Genomic DNA, 14024 nt, shown 5'->3' on the forward strand with positions numbered 1-14024 from the left:
GTTACTATATGTTTGTGTCCACCCAGCAGGCAGGGGAGGCAATGGCGCTACCTCCTCGGATCCTGCGACTTAGAAAAAGATGATGAGCCTTTGGACACTGCGAAGGAGGATCACCGGCGGAGCTCTTTAGGACACGACACAGACTTCACACGGAATTTTGAAAAAAGGTACGAACTATCGCCGCCCCAAGGAGCCGGAGGAAACTTGACATGCGCGATGGGACCGCCATCCGGCATAAAGATACGCGCGACAGGACCGTCACCCCGCGAGAGCGGAAGGAACGGAAACTAGGCACGCAAGCGCTTGGAATGACGACAAAGAGAGGGCGGTGCGAGCGCAGACATGGCCGACAATGATCTCAAATCTTTGAGATAATCTACCTGAGAGCCTAGTGATATTGAAAATGGTGCCTATTGATGACTAATCTGCTGAAAATGCATATTTAAGGGATGAGACGTATAAGATTTTGCATAGAATGAACCGATTTTGCATCAAATTCAGAACCAAAGTTTTTGTTGACGCACACAAACAAAGCAAATATTTCTGCGTATATTTGTACAGCCGGTAGTTAGTCTGTCTTAGTGGGCGTCTGGTGTCTCAGCTGTGGATGAGCAATTCAGCCAGTGCGGTACAACCACTAGCCTGGGGTCTTTAACGGGCACCGCGCAGTAGTGATACATGACTGTGCGCCGGTGCGATATTCCTCCAGATACTGATCGAAACGGGCAGGGGTGGAGATTGAGCCCAGGATCCCTGGGCTCTGTAGCGCGTGCTTTCGGTCCACGTGCGAGGTGGTGTGCGCTAGCCCACTCAGCCACGGATCCCCCCCCCCCTTCTAATTGACTAAGCTTCATTGTAATGTAAGTGTTCCTCTTCAATATAAGCGTCCTTGACACTGTGTATGCACTCAAGTTATGCACCATGCGTATCCTATATCTCTTGCAACGATATTGTTCTTGCGTATTGTAAGACAGAAAAAGTACTTTTCAGTGCTGCCAAGCATTGACGTCGCTTGTGGCGGCAGTGCGAAGATGTGTTCTTGTTTTGGCAGGTGTGTGGATAGCAAAATCTCTTTATACAAGAAAAGCATTTATAAAGAAACCTGTCACCGTGAATTTAGAACGGCTCACCAAAACTAAAGATATCAAGAAGAAACCTGAAGGAAGTCCAAAAGATCAACAAGCTTAAGTACCGCGAAATCTAGAAAGGAAAAAGAAAAAGAAGAAAAGAAAGAAGATGCGTTATGGGTATTTTTTTTTTTTTTTAGTGTTACATAGTTTGGCGCAGCCGACAGAATACAGAACATGCGGGTAAACATTTTTGCTGCTCGGAACCTTGAAAAATACTACTTCCAAGATTTCTCTACCCGCCCGGATGACAGAGCTGAAGCAAACTCTCGCTCAACAGCACCATCATCCTCTGATCTGGGAGAAATGGCCATTGTTTGCAGACAACACGCAGTTTACAAATACTCGAGTGAAATGGAGCATGCTCCACAGGCTACATTTCTACAATGCACTTTGCCGATAGCCAAGTGTCTCAATCCCCATCCGTTATTGAGAATGAGAATGCAAGAAACGAGTAGAGGAAAGTTGGCAGTCTGACCCGAAGACCCCAGTCGAGACTGTGTGCCTAATTTCTTTATTTTCGTTACATATTCAGATTTTAGTGAATGGAGTGACAATGAAAGCTGTTGTAAACACCGGAGCTTCCATTTCCATATTCAAGAAAGGCAAGATTCACCCAAGTCACGTACTCAAAAGTAGGCCAGTCAGTGCTCAAAGCTACGGTGGACACACAAGACAACACTCAGAGGGGGTGGACGTGAAAGTCAAATTACTGTCTGACACAGTGTATATTCAAGCTTTGTCGACAGAATGGAGTGAGATTTTCTTTTATCACCCATGACATGACATTAACGGCGGGTTTTTCTTTTGGATTGAATTTATTGGATATAATGGGGGCCCAAAATTAAGCGGAGGGGGAGGCGCTCGTTTGAAGTCTAGTGAGGGCATACCAATAGCTAGCTCGGCTGAGTCATATTTTCGAGTCCGCCTAAAATTCTTTGATGAATTTCACGCTTACAAGTACCGCGAACCATTGTTGTGGAACACACGAGACACGTGCCACGAGCGGGTGCTCCGCCGCCATTCGCTTCCGAGGGCCGCTCATTTCAGTGCTGCACCGCCATGTGCTTCTTAGTACCCCTCGAGACACGGGCCTCGTGCATTGGCGTATTTTACGTTATATGCAAGACAGAAGCAAACAGATCAAGGGGCTTTTGGTCCGCCAAGTGCCCAGCCAAGACTAGCCGAGTTCTTCGTTTGTTGGATCAGTTGAGTCCGTTGAGTCGGCGGGGGTGGGTCCCAGGAGTCCGTCTTGTACCTGGAGCACCAGGAGTTCGCCATGGTCACTTCGAGTCTTACACAGCCACCAGGAACACTCCCACTAGTGATCCAGTCTGCGTTTGGTGGTCTACGCGTACTTTATGAGTCCCTAATTGTCGCCCTCAACCCCAGCCGTCCGAAATCCCAACTCCTCCGGCAGCCCGTATCCACGGGAGCATGGGCTGAGGGCCCCGCATTTTAGTATCAGGTGTTCGGTTTTCTCGTCTGCTGCTCTACAGATAACGCAGGTGATTGGGGAATTGGTGTCGAAGAGTGACCTTCACGGCCTTTTCTTCAATGCCCACGTGACGGAGAAGAATACAAGTGTTATCAGGCGCATTTAGGGGTCGCACTCTACAACATGACTTGGTGCGCGCTGACGAGAGTCGAAAACGTAGGCGTATATAAAACGGCGATACTCGATTATGGCAGCAGCGCTGTTAGATGCAGAAGGCAAGGAACATCTTCCTGCTAAAGCGAAGAATGCTTTTAGAGTGAGTCGATGGAGCACCAAGGACATGGAATCAAACACCATTTTTATGACGAGTGACTTGAGTTGGATAAATATCGAAGACTTCTTCGGGTGCCTCGGACATCATGCTAAACAGCGGATGCCACAAAAAGTTAGGCGAGCCTGATGCCATTGCCAGCCTCTCGCTGAGCAAAACAATGTGAATTTTGTTTTAAAGAAAGTTTCTTCGTGGTATTATGTTGTCAGAGGTAAGCCTCGCCGCAAGTTACAGACCAGTCAAAAAATCATCGGAGAGGCTTCGTAAAGGGATACTGAATCGTAATGTTTATTCCTCAGAAAGGGCCGCTGGACCATTCATTGGGAGGCTACAAACCTCAAAACATCAAAAGAAATGCAATTGAGCGAAGCTGACAGGCCGTCTGACGTTACGTCAATGGTCTCACGTCTCGTCACAGAGGTCCTCCAAGCTTGAATGGGGGCAGAGGAGAAGGCCGAGAAGCCCGGTAACATGACATCAGCTTCGCTTAATTGCGTTTTTCTTTTGCCAAAACTACAGCCATCCGTTCGACACGGTGTTATAAAAGTGATGTTTTGGGGTTTGTAGCTTCCACTTGAACGCTCCCACTGGATGTTTAGCCGTAATTCATATTTCAGTTCAGTGTCCCTTTAACCACACTACATAATGTGATATTTCAGTATGGGGCACACAGTGCTACCCTCTATATCTGAATCGCTCTCTTGGCGGCTCCAAGAAAGTAAACATGCCAGCCCATACATATAGCCGAAAGAGTTCAAAAATCAGCTTAGGTCGTCAGAATTTAAAAAAAAAAGTTTGATTTTCTCGCTAGGGCTTGCTGCAAGGACTGAGGTATATACACTCAGAGATGATGTCTAAAAATAATGTTTAAATATTTTAATAGCATTTTAATCACTAAAACAAAACTTCCTAGTTGAAGGAAACAGAGACTGGCAAGTGTTTCTTTTTTTTTTTTGTTCACAGAATTGAAAACAAAATAAGAAGATAGCTACTTGAATGCCATCTGAATTCACTGCATATTTGTGAGGCTCCGCAGCCATTGTTGACCGCGCCTGCTAAACGTGCAATCTAAATGCCTTGGATCAAGCGTCGGCGGCTCCATGAACGCTCATGCAGCGGCTGCTCGTCAGGGCGACTCACTCGCTCTTGCACAGCCTTCGCAGTTGCTTCATGCTGAGGCGAGACAGCATATAGTGCCATTTACACATCTAAGATGGCAAAACCCTCAACATGTTGGCTCCGAGCGGCATTGTGATGATACCCGAGAGCTATTTCGCGTGTGGTCTATAAAACCTATATAATGCATGATGCCAAACCTGCCGATTGCTGCATAGCTTGGAGCCGGTAAGGTGGACATGCAGCAAGGCACGCAGCTGCAATTGCATCCACTTTGCCAGGTGTAATAGGCGTCCTTCTCACGGCGCCATGCTTTATGTCACGTCTGGAAGGCTGGCCCGTCACGCTCCTATTGCCCAGATCCTCGTCCTTGTAGAAGCACCGGGCCGTGCGGATCAGCAGCGCGAGTTGGACTCGGCTTTACCTATGGCCCAGTCGAATATTTCTTCTGGTAGGGAAACCCCAGCTCCAAGTAACGCTGCCAGTGTACACATAATCTCAGATAAACACGAGCTCAAGCACGTTTAAGTACAGGTAGATGGCCTTGACGTATTTCCCACTGGTGTGATTACAATCCTCTTCCTCCCATGTATTAAGAGTGGTCCCAAGGTGGCAACATATGATGTCACAGAACTGGAAGTGTCATGCTGTCGGATGTCGAGATCCTGGCAGTTGGTCTTCAAACTTCTAATGAATAAACCAAGCAGCACAAGTGCCGCTGTCGTCATGGCGTCCCAACTTGCGACCGTGAAGTGACTGTGGACTGTCGATGCTCCAAAAAGAATGGTGCGGTAAACACACCTGATGGCTAACCCCGCCTGAACCCCCTTGATGTGTTTGTGTTGGTTTCGTAAGTGGCGTCAAAGTGCCTGCGCACGAGGACCGAGCAGCACTTGGAAGCAAATGGCAGCGTATTCCTGAAAGAAGAGGCATTTGGCAGTGAGTGGCAGCACAGCACTCACTTCTGGCACGCGTCTTTTCCGTTTACACAATTAAGGCTGAACCGATGAGACGAGTGACGGTTACAGAATAGTACCACAGTAGCATGTTAATATGTAATTTATAGCCGTTATTGAAGCTACTTAGTTAATTTTGCGAAAAACAATCTACTCACGAATATTCTTTGTTTAGCTCTAATGAGTCTTTACTTAGAGTTACATACCTTGGGTCACGTGGATTCCGAAGCAAAAAACGTATCGCCTGGCGTTTTATGTATTTTCTATTGTTGGCGCACAAATAACACACCAGTAGCTTCCGTAGGACATTACCTGGGGATAGGAGAGAAGAATGAGACATCAGTTGGATCATCAACAACGCGGTCTATTAGTTCATTGCGAAAGCGTCCAAAATGAGCGGCGGACAGACTAGTACTATAATACACTGCAGCGTATACGATAAAGCGGTGGAAATCAGTTCATCGCAACCACGGATTGTTTCGTCAACATGCGACGTCTCATTAACAGTTCGTTTTATTGAAAAACTTCCCGCGTTAGCTTCAACCCCACACCTTGCAAGTCTTTCGCCGTTTTTTCGAGCACAGCTCCTCTGCTCTCTTCGTAACAAACTTTTTGTGTATCACCTTGTTTGGAAGGGGAAAGGGGGTGTCGCCTTTTATTGAATTTCACGCTTGATTTGTGCACTTGGTAAAGGAAAATATGTTCCAGGAGCGCATGTCTACTAGACGTTTCCACGAAACGTCACAGTGTCGACGCAACGTGTGCCATGAAAAGTTGATTGCGGAACGTGTTTCGGTGTTTCCGTAAAACGTAATTCGACAAAACGGTACGAACCCGTGAAATTACATTCTCTCCATGGGAGAACACCTGACCTGACAGAAACTACTACGTAGAGAGCTCGTTCCAGGAACTCACAGCGAGCGGAGCAGCGTGCTGGCGTGTACCAGCCCGCTGCTCACGAAGTGGCCTTTGAGTAGAAAGCGGCTGAGTGTGACCACGTGGGACCGGCGAGACCCGTGGACGCTCGTAGCCGGCCTTCGGGCCGCCGCCATAAGTCACGTGGTCGACGTGACGCAAAATACAAAGGTTATTTAAACATTAATAAAAACGAATCATGAACATCACAATTATTTAGTCGAAGTATTTATTCGCAAAACTTGCATACTAAGTTCAAAATATTGTACACAGTAGCGCCGCTGAGCGGATATGTTGGACAAAATACTCGATAAAAGTATGTAAGTTAAGACTGGAAAGTAAACATATTCGGCAGATATCTGCCTGGTTGGGTGAGAGTTAAAGTCTGAAAATATATCTCCAACCAAAAAATGAAAAGCAACCCGACGTTTCAAAACCAACACGGTTTCTTCTTCAGGGGTGACTGAAGGCGCGCGGACACAGCAGCAGGTCCCAACCTCTTTGTCTTCAAAAAAGGAAAGAAAAGAAAAAGAGAAAAGAAAAAATTAAAAACGAGAAGTTAGGAAATCGGAAAAATTGTAAAATAACTTGTTAGTTATGAAGATGGCCATCTCTTCAGCTTTTCCGTCAGGTCACGGAGGCCATGTGCGTACACAGAGGGCAGAGCGCCCAGCGACCTGTTTAGGTTTCCTGGGGTGTGCTGGATGTGCCACGATTCCAAGAAAAGTCTTCTTCGAAAATTGGGCTCTGTGTCCACCACGTGCGCGTTCGCGAAGTCAATGCGATGGTCTAGGGTATCGCAATGTTCGGCGATGGCGCTGCGCTCACTGTCAAACTTCCGCACGTCGTTCTTGTGTTGGCGGATACGCTCGGGAAAGTTCTTCGTCTCGCCGATGTAGGTTGCAGGGCACTCTGCGCAAGGAATGGTGTAAACCACGCCCTGTGCTTTTTCCTTTGGTGGACGGTCTTTCGGTCTTGGCATAAACCTTCCCAGTGTGGACGTGGGCTTGTGGGCCACCAGAATACCTTGCTTTCCCAGTACTCGTGCGAGCGCTTCGCTGGTTCCCTTTACGTAGGGAACCAGCCGCCTCTTCCAAAAATGGTCGCGGCTGTGGAGGACGGAATTATGCGCTTAGACCCTAGCATCCGGGATGGAGTGCGGCTTAAAGCGGTGGGCATCCTTTCCAAGCTCCCACAACGGCAACGACTCAACCTGCCGGCCGAAGAAGTTACAGCGCTTCGGAAACTTCGTGAAGATACGGAGATTGTGCTTCTGCCGGCTGACAAAGGGAAGTCGACCGTCGTCCTGGATCGGGAGGTATACGAGGAAAAGGTACGGGACCTTCTTGGAAGCCATGCTTACGTAAAGCTCAAGAAAGATCCGACGCCACAGGTTCAGAGGAACTTGAACAAAATCCTGGCAGAGATTTTCAAGAAATACCCTCAGTCAAAGAGCCTTTACTTGCAACTTATTTGCAGGAATGGCTCCGCTCCAGGTTTTTACGGCCTTCCAAAGATCCACAAGCCGAACGTGCCTCTACGACCTATTGTGGACTTTACAACGTCACCGCTTCGGGCATTATCCAGTTACCTTCACCGGACTTTGGCTCCCCTTGTCGGAAACACGTCGACCCATGTAGAAAATGCTGGCCACTTCGTGGAACGCGCCTCGCAATTACATCTCAGTGATGGTGACACCATGGTGTCTTTCGACGTGGTGTCCCTCTTCACCAGTGTCCCAGTTCCCCTTGCAGTTGCTGCAGCCCGCGAAGCCCTCGAAAAAGACAGCTCCTTGACCACAAGAACCAACCTCACTGTGGAAGAGCTGTGCCGTCTGCTCGAGTTTTGTCTTGGCAGCACATACTTCACCTTCAAAGGGGAGCTTTTCAAACAGGTCAGTGGCACTGCAATGGGTGCGGCCATCTCGGTCACAACGGCGAATCTCACGATGGAGGCAATCGAGCAAAAAGCGCTGAGGTCTTTTCCCAACAGCCCCAAAGTATTCATGCGCTCTGTAGACGATTGCTTCTGCATTCTCAAGGAACGGGACGTGAATAATTTTTTGGCGCACCTCAACTCTATCGAGCCGGCCATTAAATTTACCGTAGAATATGAGACGGATGGCACCTTGCCGTTCCTTGATGTGCTGGTGAACCGACGAGGACAAGATCTGACGTTTGCGGTGTACCGAAAACCAACACACACCGGACGCTACCTCGATTTTGTCTCCAACCATCCAACGAGTCATAAGGCCTCAGTGGTTTCGACCCTGCTGCGTAGGGCAACGACTATCTGCTCGTCGGAAACCGATAGAAAGAAGGAGAAGAAAACCATAATTGAAGACCTAAAGAAAAATGGTTACTCTAGCAGCTTTATTGAGCGCATCGCCCGACGGCAAGGTCTCGCCAGACAAAACCAGATGCCAGTGGACGAACGACAGCCCCATCGAGTCGCGCGCTTAAGCGTTCCCTACGTAAAGGGAACCAGCGAAGCGCTCGCACGAGTACTGGGAAAGCAAGGTATTCTGGTGGCCCACAAGCCCACGTCCACACTGGGAAGGTTTATGCCAAGACCGAAAGACCGTCCACCAAAGGAAAAAGCACAGGGCGTGGTTTACACCATTCCTTGCGCAGAGTGCCCTGCAACCTACATCGGCGAGACGAAGAACTTTCCCGAGCGTATCCGCCAACACAAGAACGACGTGCGGAAGTTTGACAGTGAGCGCAGCGCCATCGCCGAACATTGCGATACCCTAGACCATCGCATTGACTTCGCGAACGCGCACGTGGTGGACACAGAGCCCAATTTTCGAAGAAGACTTTTCTTGGAATCGTGGCACATCCAGCACACCCCAGGAAACCTAAACAGGTCGCTGGGCGCTCTGCCCTCTGTGTACGCACATGGCCTCCGTGACCTGACGGAAAAGCTGAAGAGATGACCATCTTCATAACTAACAAGTTATTTTACAATTTTTCCGATTTCCTAACTTCTCGTTTTTAATTTTTTCTTTTCTCTTTTTCTTTTCTTTCCTTTTTTGAAGACGAAGAGGTTGGGAGCTGCTGCTGTGTCCGCGCGCCTTCAGTCACCCCTGAAGAAGAAACCGTGTTGGTTTTGAAACGTCGGGTTGCTTTTCATTTTTTGGTTGGAGATATATTTTCAGACTTTAATGTAAGTTAAGTTACTAAATACCTGCTTCATAAGGTATTTAAAATACTACTCAAGTTACTTTCACTGTAAAGCATCTTGAGTAGAGTAGAAATACTTAGAAATGTAATTCAACTACTTTTGAAGATACTTCTGGATTGCGTAATTTGTATCGACATCAGTGTCAAACACAATTATACAGTTGCGCAAATCTGGTTTACCAGAATGATTTATTAGCACGCAACAACAAATAACGGGAAACAAACAAACAAACAAAAACATCGTAGGGCTGTTTTATGCGGTCCAACCATAAGGAGAAGAATATCACTGATACATGTTACAAAACAATTCTGGGACAAAAAGAAATGACGTCGCTTCAGCTATCCGCAACTTTCACGACCTATAAAAAGCGCGCTGGTGCCCCCCCCCCCCCCCAAAAAAAAAAAAAAAAAAATAAAAATGGCTGTCATCTGGATGATTGTCGTAGAACATCAGTAAGAGGCGGGGTCTGCGACGCGTAATCAATTCTAGTTTTGCTTTATACAAGCAGCCTTACTTTATTTTTTCCCGCCAGGAAGGTGTTTGCAAGCACCTTTCTTGTGAAGCCGATCATCCAGGAGCTAGGGAGCTTCGATTCTCACACCACGGTACCACCATCGCTGAAAGTTGCGAATAGTGACATCGCTGAGTGTGACGTCCTGTGGCAAACCTTAGACGCATCGTTTAACTACAATTCACATTCCCTATATGGCGAGTTCACTATTGTCGTATCCGCGTAGTAAGGAGACACTACAGCCCGAATACTCGTTGGTACATTTTCCAGGACATCAGAGCCTGGTTTGCGCCATCAGTCGCTCGCAGTTCTATGAGTTCGCGTGCTCAAAGATAACGCGACCCTCGCAGGCAAAACGATCTTCTTCTGTTCATGCGCGAGTGGCGCCGCGCTAGACATCACACTCCTTCCCCCTCAGATGCCGTCGCCGTATTTTTGAGGAGCCGCCTTTGCCGTTGAGGCCTAGACAAACCCGTTGTTATAACCGCATCTGGAACAGGAAGGATGTCCGATTGAGCGTCTAGGGCATCTTGCTCCTCGGTTGGTGCAGGCCCCTCAATGGTCGGAATGGTCCACTGTGCTGGCACAGCTTGTAGGCCATTATTAATATTTCGTGTTGCAGAGGATCCCGTGACCAATGTTTCCGAATAGTCTGTTACAGTGTTCCTTATGTGGTCTTCATGTCGCCGTACCGTGCCTTGCTCTGTTTTGATGATCCAAGGCCACGGTCCCACTGAATGTGACAGTTTAGGTGCCTTTTGGCAGGTCATTACTCATCTCCTCTTAAAAACTGTTTTTTGGGATTAATGTCATTCGAAAGGCAATGCAAAACTCTTTCATTTGATATTATGTATGTGTTGGTTTTTACTGTTCATGCGTGTTTGTAGCGTTGCGAATATGATGGCGCGGACCCTCACTTGCTCCGCTAGTTCATGTTTTATGAACGATCCATTAAAGATAGCACGGTTCCAATATAGCAGTTTTGTTAAGATGATGTCGGAGCAGAATGTAACGGTACACTTTCTTGGTATTTGCACTACTTTGTTTTTTTCATCCCTCCAAATATTGCCCTAAAATTGACATTTTTCAGCACAAATATGTTTTTAATGACAAGCGCTAGGGCAATGAAATTAGCTACAGATGTAGTGCTTATAATTGGTAATATGCAGAAAAAAAATTTAATGTTGTGTAAAATGTTTTTGTTTAGATATTTTATATCAAACGTAGCACTTTTTTGTGCTTCGAGTCATGGTACTTCAAATGCCGCTGAGGAAATAATTAAGCTATGACAAAATCTTTTATAACATTTAGAGCTACAATGGTTGCCCAAGAGGTGGACGATGGCTTTTTTTCATTTTCAAAGTCATAACGCTCCAGGAGCCCTTCAAACTTACCTGTTTTTTATGCATATCTTTTTTGGACATCAAACAGATTTATTGGCATCTAATAACATTTATTGCTTGGAATAGATATACATTGCGATGTATTCAATTTTCACAATGATCTTGCTTTGGTTTCTTAATAGGTATAGAGCTTAGCTAATTTTAAAAACAATTAAAAACTGTTTGGGTGTTTTGTTGCGCTACCTGGCGGATGGCAGACAAACTGCTGATTTCTAGTGTTCAAAAAATTTCCGAGGGCGGCGTTGGCGTCTGTATCATCATCAATCTCCGTGTCTTTTTACCTTCACATTTAAAAAATATATTGGAAGATTTACTATCGAAAAATGAATGGTTTAAGTACTGGGCCCGATTAATAAATCTAAGACAAATAATTACACACGTGTAGCGTGATATAATGTGTTCATTATTCAATATGATTGAAATCAATAAATAATAAAGACGAAGAGGAAAATAATACACCCGAGTTCACTTCATGTCTAGAGTCACTAAATGAGCTTTAAAGTATCGGCATTCCGTTCCCCGAAATTGTTTTGGGCGCCGACATTTTGGGTCTTGTCCAGAGCAAACGCAACTGCCGATCGTCATGATCCAAAAGTACGACTTCCTCAGCATTAGATGCGGTGCTAGGAAGCTGATGCAATATTGCAACGCTCTGTCGCGGGTTGTTTAAACATTTGTGGGGTTCGGAAAAGCGTTTCCTGTGATTTTAGATAAAGCTTCAGGTAACTGGCAACCATGATTTTAAGCGGCAGTATGGCTTAAATCATGGTTGCTACGGTTAACTGTCGTTACTCTGAACCGTAGCTAATTATATCCCTGTTACACGAGCATCCTTAACCGTGGTTAACTCAGCTTTAACTGCTGTTACGTGGCACCACAGTCACCGCACTATACTCTCAGACAGCTATTTCAGAAGAAGTGGAGAGCGCTCGTGCACTGCTTCGATGTGTGCGAAAGATGCTCAAGCGCACGTTCGCCCATAGCTTTGACTGCATAGCCAAAGAATGTTGTCGGCCAGTATTGTGCGCTAACTGTGGCTTAGCGTAACTGCAGTTAAGTGCGCCCGTATAACAAGAGTATTACTGGCACAAGTGGGACAATGAGGAAGAGGCAGGTGTCAAAAGGTAGTGGCTTGTGGAATCCACGGGGCTTACGCCATGGCCCCTCCAGGTATTACAAGCCTCTTGAACAAGAGCATGAATAGTGTTATTAGATAAGCTACGCGTCAGAGTAGCGACACTTGGCCATATTGTGGCTTAAAATCATGTTTGCCAGTTATTTGAAGCTTTATCTGAAATCACAAGAAGCGCTTTTCCGTCCTCAACTTTAAACAGTGTGCGACAAAGCAAAGCAACATTACGTGAGCTTCCTAACACCAAATCTAATGCTGAGGATGTCGCACTTTTAAATCGTGATGATCGGCAGTTGCGCCTGCACTGCACAAGCACCAGAATGGCGCCGTTCACAACACTGACGGGGAAGAGAGTGCCGATACTCCAAGCGCAGCTCATTTATTTGCTCTAGTTCCCGCAAAACTCCTTCTCCCTGACTGAAACTGAAAGTAAATATGAATAATACACTATTATTATAGCTTATTTAGTTATAACCAACTACACATAATGAGAGGAGGAAGCGGCCGGGTAGGTGAAACGTGGGTTTTATGTGCGACCGTACTAACCGTCTCAAAAGAGAGAACGCGCGAGCTTGCGCTGGTTTAAAAAGAGGCATCCAAGGTAAGAGGCGGCACGCTGTGCTCTTTGTTATTATGCGTCTAATTGCAAATTGTTGTGTGTATGTTTATACAGCCGGAAGTTAGTCCGCCTTAGTGGGCGTCTGACTCTCAGCTGTAGATGAGCAGTTTAGCCAGTGCGGTACAACCGCAAACCTGGCGTCTTTAACGTGCACCACGCAGTACTGATGCACACGACCGCACGCCGGTACGCTGCTCTTCTAGATCGAAACGGGCAGGGGCGGGGTGGCTTCTGCAGCGCGAGCTTTCGCTCCAAGTGCTCCGAGCTGGTGTGCGCTAAAGTCACTTTAGTGTGCGCTACACCATGCACTCGGCCAGCGACCCCCCCCCCCCCCCCCCCCTTGTGCGTCTAATTTATATACAGGTATAAGTATTTGAAGATCGACGATGGACGTCGATCGTCTCGACGTAATGTAACGTAATAACATTATATAAATAATAAACTTGTTGAAGGACTGAACAACTCAATTTTTCAATTCTTGGATTGTAATATGGCGATAGCCTATTGTACTAACTGTTGATGAAGAGCAATATGAGGTGACGATGTAATGATTAAATGATGAGGCTCTATAAGGACGACGACATTAGTGGGTGTCGAACCACAGCGTACAGTGCCAGACTTGTTTGAAGTATCGTGTACCGAAAGACTTTCTTCACCCGCAACAGAATATGGTAGAATCAATGAGGATGCTGCTTTACAACTGCACTGTGCAGAAGTGTGCCTTATTCCTTAAAAGGAGGATTGAATTTCTAGCAGAATTCCCTGATTGACTACTTGAAAAAAAATGGCCTCGTTGACGTAAAGTGTCCCCGTTCCAAAAGATTCTTGAAACATACTTAAACCGCAAAGGAGTATGAGGCGAAAAATAAGAAAATGGAGCCTGGTGCGAAAGGTACAAATCACCCACCATGGCTTCTACCATCAAATACAAGGGCAGTTACACAATACACAAAGAGAGTTTTGGGATTTAGCTATATTTACACTCAAGGACGTTGATATCCAACGTATACAGAGAGATGACACCTTCTGGTCAACCAACATAGAGCCTTTTCTACTCAAGTTTTACATGGAAGGCCCGACTTCCGATGAAATTCCTTACGTAGACGAGTTGTCCGACCGAATAAACTGCAATTACTCCCGATCTGGGAATCTCTCGATCATCGTTCGTAAGCCATGGTATCATGACATCGAGGGGTGTGGCTCTTCGTCCGCTGAATATTACTTCGGCGGATGTTTTTACCTTGTAAGATGAGACCGTCGCTTGCTGCTGGAACAACCTGGCGATTCTTC

The sequence above is a fragment of the Ixodes scapularis genome, unplaced genomic scaffold, assembly GCF_016920785.2.
Source record: "Ixodes scapularis isolate PalLabHiFi unplaced genomic scaffold, ASM1692078v2 PGA_scaffold6__148_contigs__length_123643588, whole genome shotgun sequence".
Classification (NCBI taxonomy): Eukaryota; Metazoa; Arthropoda; class Arachnida; order Ixodida; family Ixodidae; genus Ixodes; species Ixodes scapularis.